At 42.9% G+C, this 27,936-nt stretch overlaps 1 long non-coding RNA gene across 1 annotated transcript; it reads left to right on the forward strand.

The window, feature by feature from the left end:
* Positions 1-1,271: 1,271 nt before the first annotated feature.
* Positions 1,272-27,893, forward strand: LOC118763244. Its single transcript, XR_004998994.1, has 4 exons — positions 1,272-1,282; positions 11,221-11,226; positions 12,571-12,580; positions 27,792-27,893. It is a non-coding gene; the product is annotated as an uncharacterized LOC118763244 (long non-coding RNA).
* The last annotated feature ends 43 nt before the right edge of the window (positions 27,894-27,936 follow it).

Genomic DNA, 27,936 nt, shown 5'->3' on the forward strand with positions numbered 1-27,936 from the left:
CGGCGACCACACCTGTTCACCGTCATCTACGAAGAGCCGGAGATGTCGCAGTCTCAGCGCGTGTCTGCGCATCATCAACCACGGCATGCCCAGCCCTCCTTTTAACGGGTGTTGACAGCAAATGGATCGCCTGACCATCGGGACGCATCCTTTCCACAAGACGCGGAAGATGATGCGTTCTAGTTTGGTGATGGTAGGGTCGGGACAAGGTACGACGGTCAGGCGGTAGTAGATGATGGACGCGATGTACGCGTTCGCCACCTCCGCCCGACCTTTTAGGGACAGTTTCCTCTCGGCCCATTGCTGGGCGAGAGTGACCACCCTACTCGTTATCTTGAACAACCAGATTGCAACGTTGGTAGACTCAACAGGCGTATCGATTGAGGACCCTTATCAACAGAGTCAATTATTTGCCGAGGCTTTTTCAACTATTTTCAAACAAGATGATGGTCGTGAACCCCCTCCATTTGATAGATCGGTACCTCCAATGCTTCGATTGGTCATCACGCGGGACGAAGTCAAACGTGTTATTCAAGGCCTCGATGTCAACAAGGGTCACGGCCCTGACGGCATACACCCACGGGTTATCAAAGCGTTGGCTCCGGTCATCTGCGAGCCCTTAACACGACTATTCAATATGTCATTGGCGACGGGTGTTATACCTGCAGACTGGAGAACAGCAATAATCTGCCCAATTTTCAAGAAAGGGAGCCGCGAAGACCCGCTTAACTACCGACCGGTTTCCCTTACATCAATAATCAGCAAGATGTTCGAAACCATCCTTAAGAAAAGTATGATGCTCCACCTCCTAAACACAGCCTCTATCTCTGATTCCCAACACGGCTTCGTGCCGAAGAGATCATGCTTGACCAACTTACTAGTAATGGAAGAATTTGGTGACGCGCATCCTCGATGATAGTGATGCTGTTGACATCGTTTTATTGGACTTTGCCAAAGCTTTTGACTCGGTAAACCACCGCCTATTACTTGTCAAGCTTCAAGCATATAGTTTCCATCCGGATATTATACGATGGGCTGGTGCCTTCCTCTCAGATCGCTCCGTCCAAGTCCAAGTTAATGGTTCGCGGTCCGACGTCTCCAGTGCGAGCAGTGGCGTGCCTCAAGGTTCAGTGCTTGGGCCCTTGTTGTTCTTAGTCTTCATAAATGACTTGCCCGACGACCTCACGCAACACACCCTTCTATTTGCCGACGATATCAAACTGGTCGCTCCTCGCGGTAATATAGAGGATCTTCGTCGATGCCTCCACCAAATTTGGAAGTGGTCTAACGATTGGGACCTGTGTCTGAACGTGTCAAAGTGCTGTCATCTGCCTGTCGGCTCTACTCCTGCAACTCAACTTGATTTCGAGCCGGGTCGTCTGCTGCTGGAGAGGACCGATCAGGTAAAGGACCTGGGTATCTTGGTGGATTCCTCCTTTTCGCCTTCGGCCCAGTGCGTCCATGCTGCCAACAAAGCACGCGGAATTCTGTTCTTGATTCGACGGTCATTCGGAATGCTCACAGCAGCCATATTCCTACCACTCTATGTCACGTTGGTGAGACCCATATTGGAGTATGGGATTCAAGCCTCTTCTCCTTATCTCCTCAAAGACATACAGCATCTCGAAATAATCCAGAAGCTGGCTACCCGCATGGTTCATAGTCTCAAAAACTTGTCCTACGAAGAAAGGCTGAGGACGCTCGACCTTTATTCTCTTGAAAAACGCCGCCGCCGTGGTGATCTCATTCTCGCCCACAACATTATTAGCGGAAAGTGTAACCTCTCGAAAGAGCTGTTCTTCACTCCTGCTCCAGAGCGTCGGCTGCGGGGTCATTCCGAAAAGCTCTACCTGCGACGATTTCATCTCAATCGAAGGAGAGGAGCTTTCTCCGTCCGGGTTGCGGATCCGTGGAACAAGCTGCCAGACGAGATGGTGAAGATGCCGACGACCGCTTTGTTCAAAGCCTCCCTGGTCCTCAAGTGGCCTGAACTATTTACATGAACACCACCCTGTACTTAACTCCATGTCCCCCTACATGGCCTTGCTATTTGCTTTTGAGCCAAATTAACTAACTAACTATCTCGTTCCAGTTCTTCTCCATTTGGAGGTCCGGACCGAACCAGACCCCGAGCAACTCAACCGGGCCGTCAGTCCAGCGTCCCACGACGGAGGTACTGGTGGACGGCATGGGCTTGCTTCTCCAGGTGCCGAGCCGCAAGCCCACTGACTTTTCCCGATTGATTTTTGCTCCTGTCACCGCTTCGTAGTCTTTCAGTGTCTCGCCGACCCGCTCGATGTGCTCGTGGCTTGACACTATGACGGTGACGTCGTCCACGTGTGCAGACACGCTCGTCCCGCATCCCAGTTCTCGCGGGATGCCCCTCAGAGTCGCCAGCTTCCGCAGTAGTGACTCAAGGGTCAATACGTATAGAAGCGCCGAGAGGGGGCATCCCTGACGGACCGAAAGTGCAATGTCGAAAGGTCTCGATAGATGTCCATTTACGCGAACTACCGAACAGATGCCTCTGTACAAAGCGGCTATCCAACCGCGGAAAACGTGACCGAAGCCAGCCGCTCTGAGGACTGCCTCCAAGTATCGATGGTCTACCCTATCGAAAACTTTCGATTAATCCAAATTGATCAGCGCCCCACCCATGCCAGGTTCGTTAACTCCCCTGTCTATGATGTAGCGCATCAGGTGGAGGTTGTCATGGATGGTCCGGCCCGGCACGGCGCATATTTGCGCCTTGTCGACCAGTTTCTCGATGACAAGCGCCAACCTCTTGGCTAACACCTTGGCCAAAATTTTCAAGTCTGCATTAAGCAGAGTGATGGGCCTAAAGTTATCTATTACATTTCCCTTGTTTAGATCTTTCTTCAGCAGTATTACGGCTCCTCGGCTCACAAAACCAGGAATGCTCCCGTTTTGCTGCCAGTTGCAGTACACCGCTGCCAAGACGTCTCCAAACAAGTCTGGCATATAACTGTAAAGCTCGTAGACCATCCAAACCCGGCGATTTGTCTCTCGAGCATTCTGCCATCGCGTCCTGCAGATAGATAGATAGATAGATAGATAGGTAGATAGATAGATAGATAGATAGATAGATAGATAGATAGATAGATAGATAGATAGATAGATAGATAGATAGATAGATAGATAGATAGATAGATAGATAGATAACTTTCTTTTATTAGCCAGACAGGGCTGAATACAGAGGGGACAAATACAAATGCAGAGCTTTTCTTTTCGAGGGTGGAAAAAAATAAAAAATGTAAGATTGCGATCAAAAGGGATCGAGGGGAGGAAAAAAAAGGAAAAAAAAGAAAATCGTGTATCACAGAAATAATGGTGTAAACATTGATATAACAAGATTGGGTTCATCCGTGGGAAGAAAAGCCTACAGAAAAGACCACGGGAACCCCAGTCAGGGAGGAAATAAACACATGAGGTCAAAAATGCTCTCTTTCTTTCTTTTTTGCGATCTACAGGATCATGCTCAAAATGGTTTCGTTACTAGCACGCACCATCTTTGCAACATTCACCCATCTTTTTTTGAATCTTTCGCGAGACAAAACTTCCTCTCCATTCTCACCTTCCTTTTCAAGTGGTACTTGAAAAAGTTGATGAGCGATTGGCCAGAGAGGTAAGTGTTTGTCTCTAATCCTTTCGCTCGAGTCCACCACACACATTCTTTCACCATGGCCACCAGTACGATGAAAACTGCCTTGCCTTCCCGGTTGAGGGAAGGGGGCGGAGCAATTCTCACGATAGACTCGGCCGATAGGCGGATTCGTCCCACACGTGACAGCAGCCGTTCGGCATAAGCCCACAGGTCGGAAATGGTTGGACATTGCACGAGTGCGTGCAGAACGGTTCGTCGCTCTGACCGCATCTCGGGCAAGTCGGTCCAGTGTGTCTGGAACCGTGTCTGTAGAGCTTATCCCGAACAGGTAATGCTTCTCGATAGCACTGCCAGGCCAGGGATCTTTGGTGATTGTTCATAGGTCCCGGCCCGAAAGTTGTCCTGAACAGGCGGGTCAGGTGTTCCTCGTCGACGCCCAGACTCTGCCCGAGTTCGTCGTCGCACCTCCCCTCCACTAATCCTCTATAGAATGCCTTTGTTGTGATGGAGTCGCACAAGTTCGATCCCGGACGGCAGAGTTGCTTGAGAGCAACGCGACACTCGCGGTGCCATTCGCCTAGCCTCGGTCTCTGCTTGATCCATGACTGTAGTTCGTCCAAGGAGACGAGCTGCGGGAAAGCGCGCCGCACAAAAGGCGACCACCCCTGTTCACCGTTGTCTATGAAGCGCCGGAGATGTCGCAGTCTCAGCGCATGTCTGCGCATCATCAACCACGGCATGCCCAGCCCTCCATTTAGCGGGTGTTGGCAGCAAATGGATCGCCTAACCATCGGAACGTTTCCCTTCCACAAGAAGCGGAAGAGTATGCGTTCCAGTTTGGTGATGGTAGGGTCGGGACAAGGCACGACGGTCAGACGATACTCGATGACGGATGCGATGTACGCGTTCGCCACCTCCGCCCGACCTTTTAGGGATAGCTTTCTCTCAGTCCATTTCTGGGTGAGAGTAGCCACCCTAGTCGTTATCTCGCCCCAGTTCTTCTCCATTTGGAGGTCCGGACCGAACCAGACCCCGAGCAATTTAACCGGTCCGTCCGTCCAGCGTCCCACGATGGAGACGCTGTTGGACGGCATGGGCTTGCTTCTCCAGGTGCCGAGCCGCAAGCCCACTGACTTTTCCCGGTTAATTTTTGCTCCCGTTACCGCTTCGTATTCTTTCAGTGTCTCGCCGACCAGCTCGATGTGCTCGTAGCTCGACACTATGACGGTGACGTCATCCGCGTATGCAGACACGCTCCTCCCGCATCCCAGCTCTCGTGGGATGCCCCTCAGCGTCGCCAGTTTCCGCAGTAGTGGCTCAAGAGTCAGTACATACAGCAGCGATGAGAGGGGGCATCCCTGACGAACCGAACGCATGATGTTAAAAGGTCTGGATAGATGACCATTTACGCGAACTACTGAGCGGATGCCGCTGTATAAGGCAGCGATCCAACCGCGGAAAACTGGACCGAAACCAGCCGCTTTGAGGACAGCCTCCAAGTAGTGATGGTCTACCCTATCGAAGGCTTTTGATTGATCCAAATTGATCAGCGCTCCACCCATGCCAGGATTTTTAGATAGATAGATAGATAGATAGATAGATAGATAGATAGATAGATAGATAGATAGATAGATAGTAGATAGATAGATAGATAGATAGATAGATAGATAGATAGATAGATAGATAGATAGATAGATAGATAGATAGATAGATAGATAGATAACTTTCTTTTATTAGCCACACAGGGCTGAATACAGAGGGGACAAATACAAATGCAGAGCTTTTCTTTTCGAGGGTGGAAAAAAATAAAAAATGTAAGATTGCGATCAAAAGGGATCGAGGGGAGGAAAAAAAAGGAAAAAAAAAAGAAAATCGTGTATCACAGAAATAATGGTGTAAACATTGATATAACAAGATTGGGTTCATCCGTGGGAAGAAAAGCCTACAGAAAAGACCACGGGAACCCCAGTCAGGGAGGAAATAAACACATGAGGTCAAAAATGCTCTCTTTCTTTCTTTTTTGCGATCTACAGGATCATGCTCAAAATGGTTTCGTTACTAGCACGCACCATCTTTGCAACATTCACCCATTTTTTTGAATCTTTCGCGAGACACAAAACTTCCCTCTCCATTCTCACCTTCCTTTTCAAGTGGTACTTGAAAAAGTTGATGAGCGATTGGCCAGAGAGGTAAGTGTTTGTCTCTAATCCTTTCGCTCGAGTCCACCACACACATTCTTTCACCATGGCCACCAGTACGATGAAAACTGCCTTGCCTTCCCGGTTGAGGGAAGGGGGCGGAGCAATTCTCACGATAGACTCGGCCGATAGGCGGATTCGTCCCACACGTGACAGCAGCCGTTCGGCATAAGCCCACAGGTCGGAAATGGTTGGACATTGCACGAGTGCGTGCAGAACGGTTTCGTCGCTCTGACCGCATCTCGGGCAAGTCGGTCCAGTGTGTCTGGAACCGTGTCTGTAGAGCTTATCCCGAACAGGTAATGCTTCTCGATAGCACTGCCAGGCCAGGGATCTTTGGTGATTGTTCATAGGTCCCGGCCCGAAAGTTGTCCTGAACAGGCGGGTCAGGTGTTCCTCGTCGACGCCCAGACTCTGCCCGAGTTCGTCGTCGCACCTCCCCTCCACTAATCCTCTATAGAATGCCTTTGTTGTGATGGAGTCGCACAAGTTCGATCCCGGACGGCAGAGTTGCTTGAGAGCAACGCGACACTCGCGGTGCCATTCGCCTAGCCTCGGTCTCTGCTTGATCCATGACTGTAGTTCGTCCAAGGAGACGAGCTGCGGGAAAGCGCGCCGCACAAAAGGCGACCACCCCTGTTCACCGTTGTCTATGAAGCGCCGGAGATGTCGCAGTCTCAGCGCATGTCTGCGCATCATCAACCACGGCATGCCCAGCCCTCCATTTAGCGGGTGTTGGCAGCAAATGGATCGCCTAACCATCGGAACGTTTCCCTTCCACAAGAAGCGGAAGAGTATGCGTTCCAGTTTGGTGATGGTAGGGTCGGGACAAGGCACGACGGTCAGACGATACTCGATGACGGATGCGATGTACGCGTTCGCCACCTCCGCCCGACCTTTTAGGGATAGCTTTCTCTCAGTCCATTTCTGGGTGAGAGTAGCCACCCTAGTCGTTATCTCGCCCCAGTTCTTCTCCATTTGGAGGTCCGGACCGAACCAGACCCCGAGCAATTTAACCGGTCCGTCCGTCCAGCGTCCCACGATGGAGACGCTGTTGGACGGCATGGGCTTGCTTCTCCAGGTGCCGAGCCGCAAGCCCACTGACTTTTCCCGGTTAATTTTTGCTCCCGTTACCGCTTCGTATTCTTTCAGTGTCTCGCCGACCAGCTCGATGTGCTCGTAGCTCGACACTATGACGGTGACGTCATCCGCGTATGCAGACACGCTCCTCCCGCATCCCAGCTCTCGTGGGATGCCCCTCAGCGTCGCCAGTTTCCGCAGTAGTGGCTCAAGAGTCAGTACATACAGCAGCGATGAGAGGGGGCATCCCTGACGAACCGAACGCATGATGTTAAAAGGTCTGGATAGATGACCATTTACGCGAACTACTGAGCGGATGCCGCTGTATAAGGCAGCGATCCAACCGCGGAAAACTGGACCGAAACCAGCCGCTTTGAGGACAGCCTCCAAGTAGTGATGGTCTACCCTATCGAAGGCTTTTGATTGATCCAAATTGATCAGCGCTCCACCCATGCCAGGATTTTTAGATAGATATAGATAGATAGATAGATAGATAGATAGATAGATAGATAGAAGATAGATAGTAGATAGATAGATAGATAGATAGATAGATAGATAGATAGATAGATAGATAGATAGATAGATAGATAGATAGATAGATAGATAGATAACTTTCTTTTATTAGCCACACAGGGCTGAATACAGAGGGGACAAATACAAATGCAGAGCTTTTCTTTTCGAGGGTGGAAAAAAATAAAAAATGTAAGATTGCGATCAAAAGGGATCGAGGGGAGGAAAAAAAAGGAAAAAAAAGAAAATCGTGTATCACAGAAATAATGGTGTAAACATTGATATAACAAGATTGGGTTCATCCGTGGGAAGAAAAGCCTACAGAAAAGACCACGGGAACCCCAGTCAGGGAGGAAATAAACACATGAGGTCAAAAATGCTCTCTTTCTTTCTTTTTTACGATCTACAGGATCATGCTCAAAATGGTTTCGTTACTAGCACGCACCATCTTTGCAACATTCACCCATCTTTTTTTGAATCTTTCGCGAGACAAAACTTCCCTCTCCATTCTCACCTTCCTTTTCAAGTGGTACTTGAAAAAGTTGATGAGCGATTGGCCAGAGAGGTAAGTGTTTGTCTCTAATCCTTTCGCTCGAGTCCACCACACACATTCTTTCACCATGGCCACCAGTACGATGAAAACTGCCTTGCCTTCCCGGTTGAGGGAAGGGGGCGGAGCAATTCTCACGATAGACTCGGCCGATAGGCGGATTCGTCCCACACGTGACAGCAGCCGTTCGGCATAAGCCCACAGGTCGGAAATGGTTGGACATTGCACGAGTGCGTGCAGAACGGTTTCGTCGCTCTGACCGCATCTCGGGCAAGTCGGTCCAGTGTGTCTGGAACCGTGTCTGTAGAGCTTATCCCGAACAGGTAATGCTTCTCGATAGCACTGCCAGGCCAGGGATCTTTGGTGATTGTTCATAGGTCCCGGCCCGAAAGTTGTCCTGAACAGGCGGGTCAGGTGTTCCTCGTCGACGCCCAGACTCTGCCCGAGTTCGTCGTCGCACCTCCCCTCCACTAATCCTCTATAGAATGCCTTTGTTGTGATGGAGTCGCACAAGTTCGATCCCGGACGGCAGAGTTGCTTGAGAGCAACGCGACACTCGCGGTGCCATTCGCCTAGCCTCGGTCTCTGCTTGATCCATGACTGTAGTTCGTCCAAGGAGACGAGCTGCGGGAAAGCGCGCCGCACAAAAGGCGACCACCCCTGTTCACCGTTGTCTATGAAGCGCCGGAGATGTCGCAGTCTCAGCGCATGTCTGCGCATCATCAACCACGGCATGCCCAGCCCTCCATTTAGCGGGTGTTGGCAGCAAATGGATCGCCTAACCATCGGAACGTTTCCCTTCCACAAGAAGCGGAAGAGTATGCGTTCCAGTTTGGTGATGGTAGGGTCGGGACAAGGCACGACGGTCAGACGATACTCGATGACGGATGCGATGTACGCGTTCGCCACCTCCGCCCGACCTTTTAGGGATAGCTTTCTCTCAGTCCATTTCTGGGTGAGAGTAGCCACCCTAGTCGTTATCTCGCCCCAGTTCTTCTCCATTTGGAGGTCCGGACCGAACCAGACCCCGAGCAATTTAACCGGTCCGTCCGTCCAGCGTCCCACGATGGAGACGCTGTTGGACGGCATGGGCTTGCTTCTCCAGGTGCCGAGCCGCAAGCCCACTGACTTTTCCCGGTTAATTTTTGCTCCCGTTACCGCTTCGTATTCTTTCAGTGTCTCGCCGACCAGCTCGATGTGCTCGTAGCTCGACACTATGACGGTGACGTCATCCGCGTATGCAGACACGCTCCTCCCGCATCCCAGCTCTCGTGGGATGCCCCTCAGCGTCGCCAGTTTCCGCAGTAGTGGCTCAAGAGTCAGTACATACAGCAGCGATGAGAGGGGGCATCCCTGACGAACCGAACGCATGATGTTAAAAGGTCTGGATAGATGACCATTTACGCGAACTACTGAGCGGATGCCGCTGTATAAGGCAGCGATCCAACCGCGGAAAACTGGACCGAAACCAGCCGCTTTGAGGACAGCCTCCAAGTAGTGATGGTCTACCCTATCGAAGGCTTTTGATTGATCCAAATTGATCAGCGCTCCACCCATGCCAGGATTTTTAGATAGATAGATAGATAGATAGATAGATAGATAGATAGATAGATAGATAGATAGTAGATAGATAGATAGATAGATAGATAGATAGATAGATAGATAGATAGATAGATAGATAGATAGATAGATAGATAACTTTCTTTTATTAGCCACACAGGGCTGAATACAGAGGGGACAAATACAAATGCAGAGCTTTTCTTTTCGAGGGTGGAAAAAAATAAAAAATGTAAGATTGCGATCAAAAGGGATCGAGGGGAGGAAAAAAAAAGGAAAAAAAAAGAAAATCGTGTATCACAGAAATAATGGTGTAAACATTGATATAACAAGATTGGGTTCATCCGTGGGAAGAAAAGCCTACAGAAAAGACCACGGGAACCCCAGTCAGGGAGGAAATAAACACATGAGGTCAAAAATGCTCTCTTTCTTTCTTTTTTACGATCTACAGGATCATGCTCAAAATGGTTTCGTTACTAGCACGCACCATCTTTGCAACATTCACCCATCTTTTTTTGAATCTTTCGCGAGACAAAACTTCCCTCTCCATTCTCACCTTCCTTTTCAAGTGGTACTTGAAAAAGTTGATGAGCGATTGGCCAGAGAGGTAAGTGTTTGTCTCTAATCCTTTCGCTCGAGTCCACCACACACATTCTTTCACCATGGCCACCAGTACGATGAAAACTGCCTTGCCTTCCCGGTTGAGGGAAGGGGGCGGAGCAATTCTCACGATAGACTCGGCCGATAGGCGGATTCGTCCCACACGTGACAGCAGCCGTTCGGCATAAGCCCACAGGTCGGAAATGGTTGGACATTGCACGAGTGCGTGCAGAACGGTTTCGTCGCTCTGACCGCATCTCGGGCAAGTCGGTCCAGTGTGTCTGGAACCGTGTCTGTAGAGCTTATCCCGAACAGGTAATGCTTCTCGATAGCACTGCCAGGCCAGGGATCTTTGGTGATTGTTCATAGGTCCCGGCCCGAAAGTTGTCCTGAACAGGCGGGTCAGGTGTTCCTCGTCGACGCCCAGACTCTGCCCGAGTTCGTCGTCGCACCTCCCCTCCACTAGATAGATAGATAGATAGATAGATAGATAGATAGATAGATAGATAGATAGATAGATAGATAGATAGATATGTTTCTTTATTAGCCACACAGGGCTGCACACAGATAGAACAAATTACAAGGTAGAGCTTTTCTTTTGAAGGTTTAAAAAAATAAATAAATAAATAAATAAATAAAAATAAAATAACAAATAAAAAAAAATAAAAAAGGGGGTCGATCAAAAGGGATCGTAAAAGGAGAGAAAGAGGACAAAAAAAGGGGGGTTAAAAAAAAGGGGGGAGAGGAAAAAAAAAAAATTGATCAATAGGGATCGTTATCACAGAAATGTCAATATGAAGTGTAAAGGGGAGGACAGGTGAGGTTTACCCGTGGAAAGAAAAGCCTACGGAAAAGACCACGGTAACCTCGGTCAATGAAGTCACATGTTATATTTCTTTTTTTTTTGCAAATAAGCAACTCTCTGTATTAATTTTTACGGTTCATAGAATCATAGTCAAGGTGGCTTCGTCATTCATACGTGCCATCCTTGCTACATTCACCCATTTTTTTTAAAACATTCACTAGACAAAACTTGCCTCTCTACTCTCACTTTTTTCTTCAAGTGATACTTGAAGAAGTTGATGAGAGATTGACCAGAGAGGAAAGTGTTTGTCTCTAATCCTTTCAGACGCGTCCACCAGATACATTCTTTCGCCATAGCCACAAGTATGATAAAAATAGCTCTTCCTTCCCGTTTGAAGGAAGGAGGCGTGACGATATTAACGATAGACTCGGCTGATAAACCGACACGTCCCACACGTGACAGCAGTCGTTCGACATAAGCCCACAGGTGGGAAATTGCTGGACACTGCACGATTGCGTGCAGAGCGGTTTCGTCGCTCTGCCCGCATCTCGGGCAGGTCGGCCCCGTGTTTCTCGAGCCATGCCTATAGAGCTTATCCCGAACGGGTAGCGCTTCTCGGTAGCACCGCCAGGCCAGGGATCTCTGGAAGTTGTCCATAGGTCCCGGGCCGAAAGTCGTTTGAAACAGGCGGGTCAGGTATTCCTCGTCGACGCCCAGGTTTGCCCCGAGCTCGTCGTCGTACCTCCCCTCCACTAATCCCCTATAGAATGCTTTGGTTGTGTTGAAGTCACTCAAGGTCGACCCGGGACGGCAGAGTTGCTTGAGAGCAACGCGACACTCGCGGTGCCATTCGCCCTTCTTCGGCCTCTTTTTGATCCACGACTGTAGTTCGGTCATGGAGACGAGTTGCGGGAATGCGTGCCTCACAAACGGCGACCACACCTGTTCACCGTCGTCTACATAGAGCCGGAGATGTCGCAGTCTCAGCGCGTGTCTGCGCATCATCAACCACGGCATGCCCAGCCCTCCTTTTAGATAGATAGATAGATAGATAGATAGATAGATAGATAGATAGATAGATAGATAGATAGATTGATTGATTGATTGATTGATTGATTGAATGATTGATAGACAGACAGACAGATAGACAGACAGACAGACAGACAGACAGACAGACAGACAGATAGATAGATAGATAGAGACAGAGAAAAGGACAAAGGGACACAGGTAGGCAGATAGATAAATAGATAGATAGATAGATAGATAGAGAGAGAGAGAGAGAGAGAGAGACAACAGATAGATAGACAGACAGATAGACTATTAGGCACAAGTGGTACTTAAATGAAAACTTAAGAAAAAAACAGGTATGGAAAGACAAATTAAGAAGTTTTAATTAGACACGTAATTAGGAATCAATTAGACTTTCTGCTCCAGCGTCAATTACTTCGCAGAAATGTTCACTAAACCCAACTGAATCTATTCATGTCACTTAAGAACCATTTTAGGTATGGATTTCTAATTTGAGAAACATTTTCTACTAATCACTATACACTAATTAAGGAGGAATATACAAAAACACTGTTTTCAAGCTACGTAATGAATGCAACATACAAACGTGTCTTAGACCCAAAACGTGTTTTGACAGAGTTTGTCACGTTTTTGTAACGCTTTATCCAATTCATTACTCATATTCATTTGCATTCAGATCATCACAGTACGAACACGCCTGATATTCGTCTTCCGCTAGTCAACACATTCAGTAAGGGGGCATCAAAAATAAATTATCACAGAGGACCATTTCTCACCTGGCGATCCGGGGCAACCTTCATATTCCCCCGATCTCGTCACCTCTCAAACTGATCCCCATGTAATCCCACCTGATTCAGTATTGAATAGTTATGTCTTTACTATCCACAAGGGGCTAAACACAGAGGGGACAAACAAGGACAAAGGGATTAACAAGGACAAAGGGATTACATCGACCCCAGTGCATAACTGGTACTTAATTTATCGACCCCGAGAAGATGAAAGGCAAAGTCGACCTCGGCGGAATTTGAACTCGGAACGTAACGACAGACAAAATACGGCTACGCATTTCGCCCGGCGTGTGTGTCCCAGTCGGAAACTGCAGATGTACCCTCGTTCAGTCAGCCTCCCGTTGTAAGTGATCGCTCATTACACTGTGTTATCTACAGCAGAAAGTCTAAAAAGAGCGCTGAAAGTGAACTGCTACTTCCGCTCTCAGAGCAAAAATGGCGATCCATCGAAAACGCCTCATCAAAACGCTCAAGTAAAAAAAGATTCCGTACATTCATTTATTACGACATCATCCAAAAGCTACCAGAAACATTTTCTGATTTGCACGGATACCACAGTGGTTGTTATAAAGATTTCACAGCTATCACAGATGATGTTCAGCCTCTAGAAACGACTCCTAGTCCATTACCAAGAAAACGCAAAATACCAACAGTGGTGCCCACATCTTCTGCTGGCATTTACTCAAGTCTGCGTATTCTGTGATTTGAAGCACAAGTCAAAAGGCAGGAGCGAAGAGAGTCTGACTGCTTGTCAAACTTTCGATGCACAAGAGTCAATTAAATGGGCAGCCACGACAATAGCAGCAAAAAACAATGATGACACTGTGCTAAAAAAAAATCGCTGGAATAGATATGATCGCTAAAGAAGTAAAGTACCATCAAAGCTGTAAGAATATTTTCTCCAAGCGCGCGCGGGCATTGAAGGAAGACAAAACGAGTGAACCAAAAGGACAAGCAATGGAATTACTTTCTGACTACATAAGGGAATACGTACTGAATCAGAAACAACTGGAATTGCTGACATCCCTTTACACATGACATGTCGAATATTGCCAGGATGCCGGGGTTGATACGTTTTCAACAGCTCAGTATTTGAGTAAATGGATCGTGCAAAAATTTGAAGACAATATCAAAGTATAATCGCCCAAGGGTAAGAAATTAGGTGTGGTAGTCTATTCTGCTGCAGTCCAAGATGACCCAGTAAGAACAGCGTTTGATTTCACTTCCTCCCTTGAGCATATCCTCAACCAGGCGTTGCTGTTGTTCCGGAAGGAATTGAGGAGTGTGAAAAAGCGAAACCTGAACTATCCACTGACCACAGATGCTTTACTGTACGGAGAGGGGCCCTACTGACTTGGTGAAGACTTTCTACCGGAATTTTTATGATGGTTTTGGCAAGCAAACCCCTAGAACAATACGTCGTGCTGATGCTGCAAGTCAGGATGCCTTGTTTGTCATTACTCATGGAGCAATCAAACCCCGCAAACACATCACAATGGGTATGGGTATGAAAGCTATGACAGAAAGGTGGTCACCCTCTTGAACCGTTATGGCTACAGCATCAATTATCATTGCGCAGAGGAACAAGAGACTGAGTTGGCCTTTGCCCACAATGTGAAGCAAACCATCATCCCCGATGGTGTACAACCAAACCGAGTAATGGGGAATGCCTATGATAATTATGACAAACTCACCTACACTCTATCAGGTGCCGCATTGAACTTTTGCAACAATACCAACGTAAATGTTTCAATTCGTCGTTGATTTCTAACAGCCAGTGTGCATTTATGTGACATTTTTGTCCAAGGGGTAAGTTGTCCTTTGTTGTAGTTTTAATTCAATTTTTGTTTGTAAAAGGTTCCATTTTTGTGAAGTTTGTGAGGGACAAGTCACCTTTAAGAGAAAAATTACTACTTTAAAATTTTTATTCGAATGAACGAAAGCGACATGCATTATGTGCTGACAGAAGTCAGCATCAGTAATGGAAGAAGGATTCCGATACCATGTAATGGAAAATCAACATTTTTTTCAGTTAAAGGTGTTTTTCCATATTCAATAGAGGGAGATATGTTAATTAGTCAAAATGCTTCTTAAATTAGGGATCCATACCTATCATTCTTACATACTATGATTATATTCAGTTTGACGAGCCGAATATTTTTGTGAAAGAATTTACACCGGAGCAGAAAGTCTAATTGAGACCTAATTAACGATCTAATTAAAGATTTCTTATTGTCTTCCAATACCTGGCATGTTTCTTAATTTCTTCCTTCCATGTCGACTGGGTCAACTGGGTCTAAGTCATGTTTCTATGTTGCATTCATCACGTAGCTTGAAAACAGTGTTTCTGTATGTTTCTTCTTAATTAGTGTATAGTGATTAGTAGAAAATGCTTCTCAAATTAGAAATCCATACCTAAAATGGTTCTTAAGTGACATGAATAGATTTAGTTGGGTTTAGTGAACATTTCTGCGAAGTAATTGACGCTGGAGCAGAAAGTCTAATTGATTCCTAATTACGTGTCTAATTAAAACTTCTTAATTTGTTTTTCCTTACCCCGTTTTTTTTCTTAAGTTTTCATTTAAGTATCACTTGTGTCTAAGGAGTAATAGTCAATGTAATTCATTAATTAAATTAATTATTTACGCAAGTTGATTATCTCATAATTAGTTGATCCATACCTAAGCATACTTAAGAATCACGTTTCATGGTATTAGGACTATTTGTACACATATTGTGCCCTGCTAGTATTTTGGAGCTTCAAGTCTAATCAAATCAGGACTGGCTCCTGCATTATTAGACTAAAAACATTTAAATGATACTGCTTGCCAGTGGGGAGCAGGCAAGCCATTTCATCCTCATTATTATCGTTCATCCTTCATTCGTTCGTTCTATCTTTTGTCTCCCACTGTGGTGTTCTGTCTGTCCTTCTGCTGTCCCCTTTGTGTTACGGCATGTGTGCCGAATAAAGAAAATCAGTAGTAATAGAATCATTGTACGAGTTCTCAGTTGAAGTCAGTGTCAGTTACGTGATATATACGAGTTCGAGTTAATGTCAAGGTAGACGTTTCAAATAGATACAGATAGATAGATAGATAGATAGATAGATAGATAGATAGATAGATAGATAGATAGATAGATAGATAGATAGATAGATAGATAGATAGATAGATAGATAGATAGATATGTTTCTTTATTAGCCACACAGGGCTGCACACAGACGGGACAGATTACAAAGTAGAGCTTTTCTTTTTAGGGGAGAGAAGAAAAAAGAAGAAAAAAAGAAAAGAAGAAAAGAAAAAAGAGAAAAAAAAAGAGGTGTGTTAGGTTTTCGATCAAAAGGGATCGTAAAAGGGAAAGAAGAAAAATAAAACAAGGGAAAAAAAGGTAAAAGAGAAAAAAAAACGATCACTAGGGATCATGTATCTCAGTGTCATGGTGTAAAGCGTAAAGGGGGAAGCAGATAAGGTTTATCCGTGGGAAGAAAAGCCGACGGAAAAGACCACGGTAACCTCGGTCAATGATGTTACATGTTACCACATTTTTTTGCAAGTAGGTAACCCTTTGTTTTAAATTTTCTTAAGTTTTCATTTAAGTATCACTTGTGTCTAAGGAGTAATAGTCAATGTAATTCATTAATTAAATTAATTATTTACGCAAGTTGATTATCTCATAATTAGTTGATCCATACCTAAGCATAATTAGTTGATCCATACCTAAGATTATGAAAATAGCTCTTCCTTCCGTTTGAAGGAAGGACACGTGACAGCAGTCGTTCGACATAAGCCCACAGGTCGGAAATTGTTGGACACTGCACGAGTGCGTGCAGAACGGTTTCGTCGCTCTGACCGCATCTCGGGCAGGTCGGCCCCGTGTTTCTCGAGCCGTGTCTGTAGAGCTTATTCCGAACGGGTAGCGCTTCTCGGTAGCACTGCCAGGCCAGGGATCTCTGGAAGTTGTCCATGGGCCCTGGCCCGAAAGTCGTCCTGAACAGGCGGGTCAGGTATTCCTCGTCGACGTCCAGGTTCGCCCCGAGCTCATCGTCGTACCTCCCCTATAGAATGCTTTGGTTGTGTTGAAGTCACTCAAGGTCGACCAGGGACGGCAGAGTTGCTTGAGAGCAACGCGACACTCGCGATGCCATTCGCCCTTCCTCGGCCTCTTTTTGATCCACGACTGCAGTTCGGTCATGGAAACGAGCTGCAGGAAAGCGTGCCTCACAAACGGTGACCACACCTGTTCACCGTCGTCTACGTAGAGCCTGAGATGTCGCAGTCTCAGCGCGTGTCTGCGTATCATCAACCACGGCATGCCCAGTCCTCCTTTTAACGGGAGTTGACAGCAAGAGATAGATAGATAGATAGATAGATAGATAGATAGATAGATAGATAGATAGATAGATAGATAGATAGATAGATAGATAGATAGATGATAGATAGATAGATAGATAGATAGATAGATAGATAGATAGATAGATAGATAGATAGATAGATAGATAGATAGATAGATAGATAGATAGATAGATAGATATGTTTCTTTATTAGCCACACAGGGCTGCACACAGACGGGACAGATTACAAAGTAGAGCTTTTCTTTTTAGGGGAGAGAAGAAAAAAGAAGAAAAAAGAAGAAAAAAAGAAAAGAAAGAAAAAAGAGAAAAAAAAAGAGGTGTGTTAGGTTTTCGATCAAAAGGGATCGTAAAAGGGAAAGAAGAAAAATAAAACAAGGGAAAAAAAGGTAAAAGAGAAAAAAAAACGATCACTAGGGATCATGTATCTCAGTGTCATGGTGTAAAGCGTAAAGGGGGAAGCAGATAAGGTTATCCGTGGGAAGAAAAGCCGACGGAAAAGACCACGGTAACCTCGGTCAATGATGTTACATGTACCACATTTTTTTGCAAGTAGGTAACCCTTTGTTTTAAATTTTCTTAAGTTTTCATTTAAGTATCACTTGTGTCTAAGGAGTAATAGTCAATGTAATTCATTAATTAAATTAATTATTTACGCAAGTTGATTATCTCATAATTAGTTGATCCATACCTAAGCATAATTAGTTGATCCATACCTAAGATTATGAAAATAGCTCTTCCTTCCCGTTTGAAGGAAGGACACGTGACAGCAGTCGTTCGACATAAGCCCACAGGTCGGAAATTGTTGGACACTGCACGAGTGCGTGCAGAACGGTTTCGTCGCTCTGACCGCATCTCGGGCAGGTCGGCCCCGTGTTTCTCGAGCCGTGTCTGTAGAGCTTATTCCGAACGGGTAGCGCTTCTCGGTAGCACTGCCAGGCCAGGGATCTCTGGAAGTTGTCCATGGGCCCTGGCCCGAAAGTCGTCCTGAACAGGCGGGTCAGGTATTCCTCGTCGACGTCCAGGTTCGCCCCGAGCTCATCGTCGTACCTCCCCTATAGAATGCTTTGGTTGTGTTGAAGTCACTCAAGGTCGACCAGGGACGGCAGAGTTGCTTGAGAGCAACGCGACACTCGCGATGCCATTCGCCCTTCCTCGGCCTCTTTTTGATCCACGACTGCAGTTCGGTCATGGAAACGAGCTGCAGGAAAGCGTGCCTCACAAACGGTGACCACACCTGTTCACCGTCGTCTACGTAGAGCCTGAGATGTCGCAGTCTCAGCGCGTGTCTGCGTATCATCAACCACGGCATGCCCAGTCCTCCTTTTAACGGGAGTTGACAGCAAGAGATAGATAGATAGATAGATAGATAGATAGATAGATAGATAGATAGATAGATAGATAGATAGATAGATAGATAGATAGATAGATAGATAGATAGATAGGTAGACAGACAGACAGGTAGACAGACAGGTAGACAGACAGGTAGATAGACAGGTAGATAGACAGATAGATATTCGGTTAGGGTTGATCTGGATCTAAACAACATAGACATCATAATGTGTAATATGAAAAGCAAGGCAGCTATTTCTAATAGGCCTAAATGGCAACCTACCGTCTTACTGTTGGCTTGTGTAGCTTTAAATACAAAGCACACGCAAGGACTCTCTCAAGAATGCAACCAAATCTCCCTGAAATCATATTCTGGCGTCTTAGACACAAATATCTGAAACAAAGAACTCTGTTTAATCAGAGCTGACCTAGTACTAAACAGTAACAGTAAAAATGACAATAGCAGTAAAATCGGAAAAAATATACAAATGGTTTACCAGAATCATCAGTCTTTCTGCTGCTGGTGCAGTTGCTCTCGTCTTTGCTGCCATCGTCTTAGTCTTGAATGAACAGGTAATCCCATCTTAAACTTCTAAATTTTCATTTATTTATTTTTTTCTTTTGTCTCAATGTGTTCTTCAATTCTAAGCATATTATAGTGAGTTTGGGTGCAACTACCTAATAGCCCTCGCTGTACACGTAGTCCGATGTTAACTTCTTAACCTGCATTCTTTACACTCGCTCTTAACAAGCTTTGTTGGTATTCCAGTCAAAAATTAAACACACTCTTATTTCTGTAATTTAGTAATGCAAAAGTTGGGTTGAACAATTACATTTTTCGGCATAATCTTCTTGCTTTTCATTGCACTTCTTCCAGCTATCCACAAGCTTGCTTATTCCATTGGAGAAAAAGGTTTTCTGCTGCTCGCGCAGCCATTTATGGGCCATCTGCCGGGAAAGATTGTAGATACATGTCGCTCAGCTAGCTCAACATACTGGAAAGAGTTTATGTATCAAAAGCAGTCTTTTATAGGATACAAGAAAAAGATTCTAGAAGATTAAATCACATCATAGCTTGACGCTGATAGGTTGCTTAATAGAACCATCACGTGAAACTACTGTGGTTCGGTCGTGGTGTCTCACCAATTATCCAGTTATTAGGTTTCGAATCACTGCTACACTACCTACACAACGAAAAAATACTCAAAAGAAAATTCCACATGCATATGCGAAGATAGTAAGCTCTGACCCTTATAATATCTGTCTCTAGATGTTCGATTTCTTTGAAAATCTTATTCGTCCACAAACATCCTAAAATCACATTCACAGAAAATAGTATCAACATCAATACTTCGTCACCCTAAGTGCTACCGAGAAGCAGACCACCAGATATAAATGCAAAGAAACAGCATTTGTCATGCTTCAAATCCACCTCTGCTCTGGCTTCTACCATAATCTACAAGCAAACAGCAAAAGGCTGGACAGTGATATAAGCCCAACGCGTCCAAGCTGCAACATTTCACCTCAAGCGATATACCGCTTTATAATCTATTGCAATAAACTATTATGCGCGGTATATCCTCAACTATATGGAGATGTATGTAAATACTCGATATGTGGATCGTGCCCTGTCATTTGACCGACTAACTGAATTCCTTAGGTTTATTCAAACGGGGCTGACTGAAGCTACATAGCAACTAATAGCCAGAGTACATTACTTATGTGGTAATATTTTCTCTTGTCGATGGTTATTGATTCCATCGTATCACTGTTTACATATTGAATGTGAAAAACCATATCAACCAAAATTGATTTGAATCTTATATACTTTAAAGAATTATGTATTTACTGTCTGATATTAAAAACATAATATCAGATCATTCTGTATTTAATTTTTGACCACGTTTCTATTACCTCCTTACACTAACTGGCTTCTAAAAGGATATTTATCTTTTAAAATTGCTGTCTCCCATTATCTTCTTCCGTCACTAAAGCCGATGCCTTCAATTTAATGAAAATGGATGTCACTTAGTTTTTGAAAGCCATTCAAATATAGAACAATAATTGTCAATCCTAAATTTATCAATCACAAGTGTCTTTGCAGAAAAATCAATAATTGTCTATACAAGGAAATCTTTCAAATTCGTTTTCAGATAAATACGTCTTTATTTGCCAGAAAGAACATTTTACCTTCTGAAAATTTTTTTTTTATCTTCGTAACAAGAGATTATTATTTGGAGTAAGATTGTTTTAATTTTTTTTCTACTCACTTCTAAAAGATTTGGTTGCCCTAAAAATAATTAAATATAAATATATATATATATATATATATATATATATATATATATATATATATATATATATATATATATATATATATAATATATATATATATATTATATATATATATATATATATATATTCATAATTAATCAATATAGGGTGGCAAAAAATTTTGTAGAATCTTTTGCCACCAGCGGCCTAGTGGAAAAAATTAAATAGTCATAGACCATTTTTAAGTTCAACATCACAATCAAGGAACGGCCATAATAGGCCATTCACCCACTAGAAATAACAGCCAAAGCTTCAACCGCAAATAAAAATCAATTCCGTAAACCAGGAGAAAATTAAAAAAACATTTACCCTGTAATTTCTTATACGATGCACCGTTTCATCTACTGTTTAATGGTAAACTAACCTGATTAAATTAAATCAAGCCAATCTTCCATAGGCCCTTAGATTCATCAGTAAGAAATAGCCAAGTCGGAACAGATATTTTCACGAGGCATTTCCGACCCTGCCAAGGCAATATCTGACCTAAAATTTTCAAATCATCGCACTCGCGCCAAATTTATCGGCAGCAAATAAATATAAGCCGTCGATTCCATTACGGAATTAACCAGAAAATTCATAATTAATCAATATAGGGTGGCAAAAAATTTTGTAGAATCTTTTGCCACCAGCGGCCTAGTGGGAAAAAATTAAATAGTCATAGACCATTTTTAAGTTCAACATCACAATCAAGGAACGGCCATAATAGGCCATTCACCCACTAGAAATAACAGCCAAAGCTTCAACCGCAAATAAAAATCAATTCCGTAAACCAGGAGAAAATTAAAAAAACATTTACCCTGTAATTTCTTATACGATGCACCGTTTCATCTACTGTTTAATGGTAAACTAACCTGATTAAATTAAATCAAGCCAATCTTCCATAGGCCCTTAGATTCATCAGTAAGAAATAGCCAAGTCGGAACAGATATTTTCACGAGGTATTTCCGACCCTGCCAAGGCAATATCTGACCTAAAATTTTCAAATCATCGCACTCGCGCCAAATTTATCGGCAGCAAATAAATATAAGCCGTCGATTCCATTACGGAATTAACCAGAAAATTCATAATTAATCAATATAGGGTGGCAAAAAATTTTGTAGAATCTTTTGCCACCAGCGGCCTAGTGGGAAAAAATTAAATAGTCATAGACCATTTTTAAGTTCAACATCACAATCAAGGAACGGCCATAATAGGCCATTCACCTACTAGAAATAACAGCCAAAGCTTCAACCGCAAATAAAAATCAATTCCGTAAACCAGGAGAAAATTAAAAAAACATTTACCCTGTAATTTCTTATACGATGCACCGTTTCATCTACTGTTTAATGGTAAAATAACCTGATTAAATTAAATCAAGCCAATCTTCCATAGGCCCTTAGATTCATCAGTAAGAAATAGCCAAGTCGGAACAGATATTTTCACGAGGCATTTCCGACCCTGCCAAGGCAATATCTGACCTAAAATTTTCAAATCATCGCACTCGCGCCAAATTTATCGGCAGCAAATAAATATAAGCCGTCGATTCCATTACGGAATTAACCAGAAAATTCATAATTAATCAATATAGGGTGGCAAAAAATTTTGTAGAATCTTTTGCCACCAGCGGCCTAGTGGGAAAAAATTAAATAGTCATAGACCATTTTTAAGTTCAACATCACAATCAAGGAACGGCCATAATAGGCCATTCACCCACTAGAAATAACAGCCAAAGCTTCAACCGCAAATAAAAATCAATTCCGTAAACCAGGAGAAAATGATATATATATATATACATATAAAACTGTAGTTGTGTGAGTGTCTGTCCCCTTCGATTTAGATTCCTAACTCCTCCCACATTTTGCGGTGCAGTTTAACCAAATTCGGGTATCTTATAGTCGTGATTAATATCGGGCCCGTCTGGCTATTAGCGCGCGTCTACGATGAGTCTACGATTTTTAAAATAATTTAACATCATTTTTTATTCCATTTTAATGCATAATTTTTCGTGTCGATGGCGGCGGTGTTGGCGTCCACGCTCAAACACCTGCACCTGTGTTTGCTTCTCCCCCTTCTTCCCTCCCTCGTGAAGCTGTGGGGAAGGGAGTGTAAGCAAATCAACGTCGTAAAGCGTTGTCAAGGAGACCAGCGTTCTTTTAGAACAACGACTTCATGGCTTGAAGACACCAAAACAGAAATGGCTAAGAAAGCCCGAATTGGCATCTATAAGGGAAGTAACTCTCTAAAAATGCTTATATAGTTATTTCCCTTACAAACCCGAGCAACGCCGGGCGATACTGCTAGTATATATATATATATGAAATAAAATTAAAAACAGAACACAAAGGATATCGCAGTACACGTGTTTCAAGCTTTATAAATAATTCGTTCTTACATCTGATATAAAAGATGGTTTAAAGCTCTCTTCAGCCGCAAACACTGTTATTCCAAAGAGTTACATCACACTATAAAAAATATTAAAAGTACATGTAGTATTACCCATTATAATAGGTATATCATATCTCCCTGAAAAAGTGTATTTGTAAAATTTCCTGCCCTAAATTTACAGTACCTACTATATATATATATATATATATATATATATATATATATATATGCATGTATGTATACACACACACATAAATACATACTGGATCTAGGTTAGAAAGTGGCTCTTTCTCTATTGGCAAAAAATCTTGAAATAAAACTGAATAATGACACACATACATACATTTGGAAGTGTAAGTAACTTTTTCATACACACTTTAAAGAGGAGTAAACTGGAAATAAAGTAGGAAATAGACAGGAGTAAACTGGAAATAAAGTAGGAAATAGACAGGAGTAAACTGGAAATAAAGTAGGAAATAGACAGGAGTAAACTGGAAATAAACAGTCACTGCAATAGTACACTTCACTTCAAATACAAGGGATCGTGTTCTGTCTGAATTTTCCTTAAATTCTGACCAGACAATTCAATGAAATTATCGAAGTAACCAGTGACAGAGGTTTTTTTTAGTACACGCGAGCACACACATAAACACGCACGCATAAACACACACAAACACGCATTAACGCACAGACACATATGCATTTGCATACACACCGACACGCACTTACCGATGCGTGCGCGTGCAAGCACTCGCACGTATACACACACCACGTTTTGGAAGAGAAATTGCTACAACAAAATAAACAGAAGTAATCTGATAAAGTAACGATTGAAGAGAACATGACAGTAAAATAGAGAGTAAGACTTCGTATTTTATAGCTAACCCAGTGTTTCTCAGATTATATCCCGCAATGGTTGATATTAACTTTCATCATGTGATAAAATAGATACCTGTATTATATTGACTTAGTTCAATCAACTATACTTATATCCACATTACAAAATGAAATTTTCCATTATGCACAATCGAGAAATCCATATCACCATCGGCAGCTACATAAACTACAACAACTACCGTTAAATATGTTTGACGAGTTTCCCAATTCATTCATAACCATGAAACATACTGAATTTCATTAATCTATAATTTCAAATCATTTGTTGAACTGATTCTTTATCTGCCTCTAAGCATTTCACACAAATACATGAATACTAACATCGAAAAGATATTTCATCCCAAAAAATTACTTGAATGGAAACAGACAGAATCTATTGCAAATTCAATTACAGAAAGAAACAAGCAAAATTATATAAATTTACTATAACCAGAATTTTCATTTATATTGTTAATGAAATTTAAAATAATAACAATATACAAATTAGTTTTACAATCTTGATTCATTTTTATAAAAACAAATTAACTAGAACTTTCTTTTCCTGGGAATATTCTTTATATCATCTTCATTACCATCGTTTTTGTTTTGTACATATGCACGTATACACAGTAATCTCTATATATAAAAATGAGAATGTGTGTTTGTCTATCTGTCTGTGTGAATCTCTAAAACTCAAGAACTACACAACCGATTTCATTCAAATTTTATACATGCCTTACTTAGAGTCCATATAGTGTAATGGGCCAAAATATTTTCAACTTTTTGCCTAATGCGAGCCCAGAGCAATCTCTTATATCTTCCACTATTTCAGTATTACGTGTCAAAAGTGAAACAATAATATCTCTCTATCGTAATGTCAGATACTTTTACTTTAATAGTTTCACTATTAATACTGAAACTATTAAAGTGAAACTATCATCTCACATATATACAGGCATACATATAATATATTATATATATATATATATATAGATAGATAGATAGATAGATAGATAGATAGATAGATAGATAGATAGATAGATAGATAGATAGATAGATAGATAGATATAGATGTTTATGTATACGGGACGCATCCGAGGTGCAGCAACATCAAAGGAAGATTAACCGGGAAGATAGCTTTCGTGTGCGGCAGATGCACAGGGGTAATAAACACCACAGATACTCAGAAAACAGATTCCATCACACTCCTGGGGAAGAAACTAGAAGTAGTTGATAGCTTCCGCTACCTAGGTGACCAAGTTAGTAGTCGGGGGGTACTCTGAGAGTGTAACCACTAGAATAAGAATAGCCTGGGCAAAGTTTAGAAAGCTTCTACCCCTGCTGCTGCTGCTACTACTACAGCCAATGACCTACTGCTACAACTCCAACCACTGCTGCTGCTGCTGCTACAACTCCAACCACCACCATCACGGTCGCTACTACTACGACCAACAGTCACTGTTACTACTGCTATTTCGGCCACCAGTCATTTTTCACAATTACAGCCAACGAATCTAGTCAACGCACAAGACAGCCATATGCTCACACACGTACACACACAAAACACCACAACTTGAACTCTGTTGAGACTAGTAAGAAACAATTATGAAGTTTTTTATTACACTTTTAAAAACTTTTTGAGAAGGTTCGTTTTTTCAAGAAGAACCGAAACATGTAAAATCTCTAAGATTATCTTATATAGTGGCGTTTTCAAACTTCTTTTTTATAAATATATATATATATATATATATATATATATATATATATATATATATCACACTGATAGGAATAAGCAAATATGGTTTGTAATCCCCTTTGGTAAGCAGATTAGAACTAACCTCCCCCTCATGTTTAGACAAGCCATCGCCAATAACTTCCCCAGAAATTCCAAATATTACTCCACGGTTAACTCACATAAAGTTAGGATAGCTTTCTCCAACACTAAAAACCTCGCCCAGATAATCGCCTCCCATAATAATAGGCTACTTACTAAGACCCTATCACCTTTTTCCGGAGGCACAGCCTCTTCCGCTCCCGGTTTAATGCTCAGTAGGAATAATTATAGTAGTAATAATGATATGAGAGCCAGTACAGTGACACATAATCTCAGCTCCAGCCAGGGAGTACCCACTAGGGGTATAGTTATAAATAGGGGTGTTGTGGTTGATGGTAACAATGGGAGTAGGGTAGAGAGCCCCTTTAGCATCCCCAGCATCATTTCCCGCAATAGCAGTACCACGGGCAGTAGCAATGACAGCACTCTGATAGATAGTGGAGAATCAGGGGTTATTCCTATAGTTAATAGTGACGTAGTGGAAAATAGAGTAGTAAGCGGCTGCAGGTCTCGGAACGAATATAGTGACAGGAACGCAGTTCTAATTTCAGAAACCAATCCTAGCAGAGTAAGATTCACGTCGGCGAACTCCAAGATCAAAAACGCCGTCTACCAATGCAAGGTTTACACGGACTCAGATGCCTTCACTTATATAGGGGCATCATCCTCAAGATTGTCTTTGCGTGTCTCCAACCATTACGCAACTTTTCGGGACGTGAACAAGCGCCAGACCACGGGACTCAGTAAGCTAATATGGCGACTGAAGGATGCGAACTTAAGCTATAGGCTGGAATGGTCAATTTTGTCGGTGGCCCTCCCATTTGATAGGGGCAGAAGACAGTGCAACCTTTGTGTCTCCGAACTCTTCCATATTTTGTTTGCCAGAGGCCGGATGGTAAACGGGCTCTTACAGTCGGCTTTTCGATGCCCCCATTGGCGGCGTTACACTTATCTGGCCTTTAAATAGCGTTTATAAATAAGACCGGCACCCATAGCCCTTGGTAACAAATTCTGAAATAGATTTTAAGATATCTACAATTAACCACTGCAAGGGAAATTACTCCTGTAAGACAAACGGGGCTTGTTTTTTCACAGCGGGGGGTTCCTTATCAAGGCAGGCTTAGATGAACACACACACACACACATAAAACATAATATATATATATAATTTCTTTATTTTTTTTCTTTCTGCCACCCAACGGTTATCACGGCAGTAGCCACTGACAGCCGAACGATCAAACGCACACACGTACACAAAAAATGTTTTCTACCCCTACGCCAACACACACATATATAGAACAGTATACACACACACACACACGTCTCTAAGTAGATTTTTTCTCGCCCCTTATAAAACATCCAATATTCTTTAAATAGTCAGAACTTTATTCTCGGTCACAAAGAACATCTATACACCCTCACCCACATGATTGACCGATGCCTGACCTGTTGAATTCTTCAGCCACCGGTTCTCAACATACACTGATAAACAGTTTCGCCATGGGCTCTTAGGAGCACAGTTCGATTTGTTTTTTGCTCTGCCTCTGTTCTGTTTTTGTTTTTCCAACGGATTTCCTTTTTTCTTCCTGAAGAGAAAGACACAATATGGTCCCATTATTCAATCGGATTTTGGTAATTTGTGCCTTTCGAAACACGTGTAGAATGAAATAAAACGATTTCTGTTCAATCTGCGTTCAGCTCCATTTCTTCAATTCACCAATAATGTTTTAATTTCAATTATCCGCACCAACGCACGGTTGCAACGCCAGATGGTTGTACCTCCAACCGTGCTGTTCACTGCTGTGATTTTTGCTACTAAGGTATCGGTTAAACTTTTGATTAATCTACTACAAGATTATTCATCTTTCTATTTCACATAATATATATATATATATATATATATATATATATATATATATATATATATATATATATATATGTAGGTATGTATGTATGTACAGAAACCATTCCCACACTCTAAACTACAAAGCATGATCCAAAAAGAAGAGCAAGTCGACATTATTGGGTGCATTTGCAGTCACGGGTTTTATATCAGAGTGTCCCTGGTGATTCGGAGAGGGAGGCACAAGACCGTGATGGATGGAG

This window comes from Octopus sinensis, linkage group LG4 (genome assembly GCF_006345805.1).
Source record: "Octopus sinensis linkage group LG4, ASM634580v1, whole genome shotgun sequence".
Classification (NCBI taxonomy): Eukaryota; Metazoa; Mollusca; class Cephalopoda; order Octopoda; family Octopodidae; genus Octopus; species Octopus sinensis.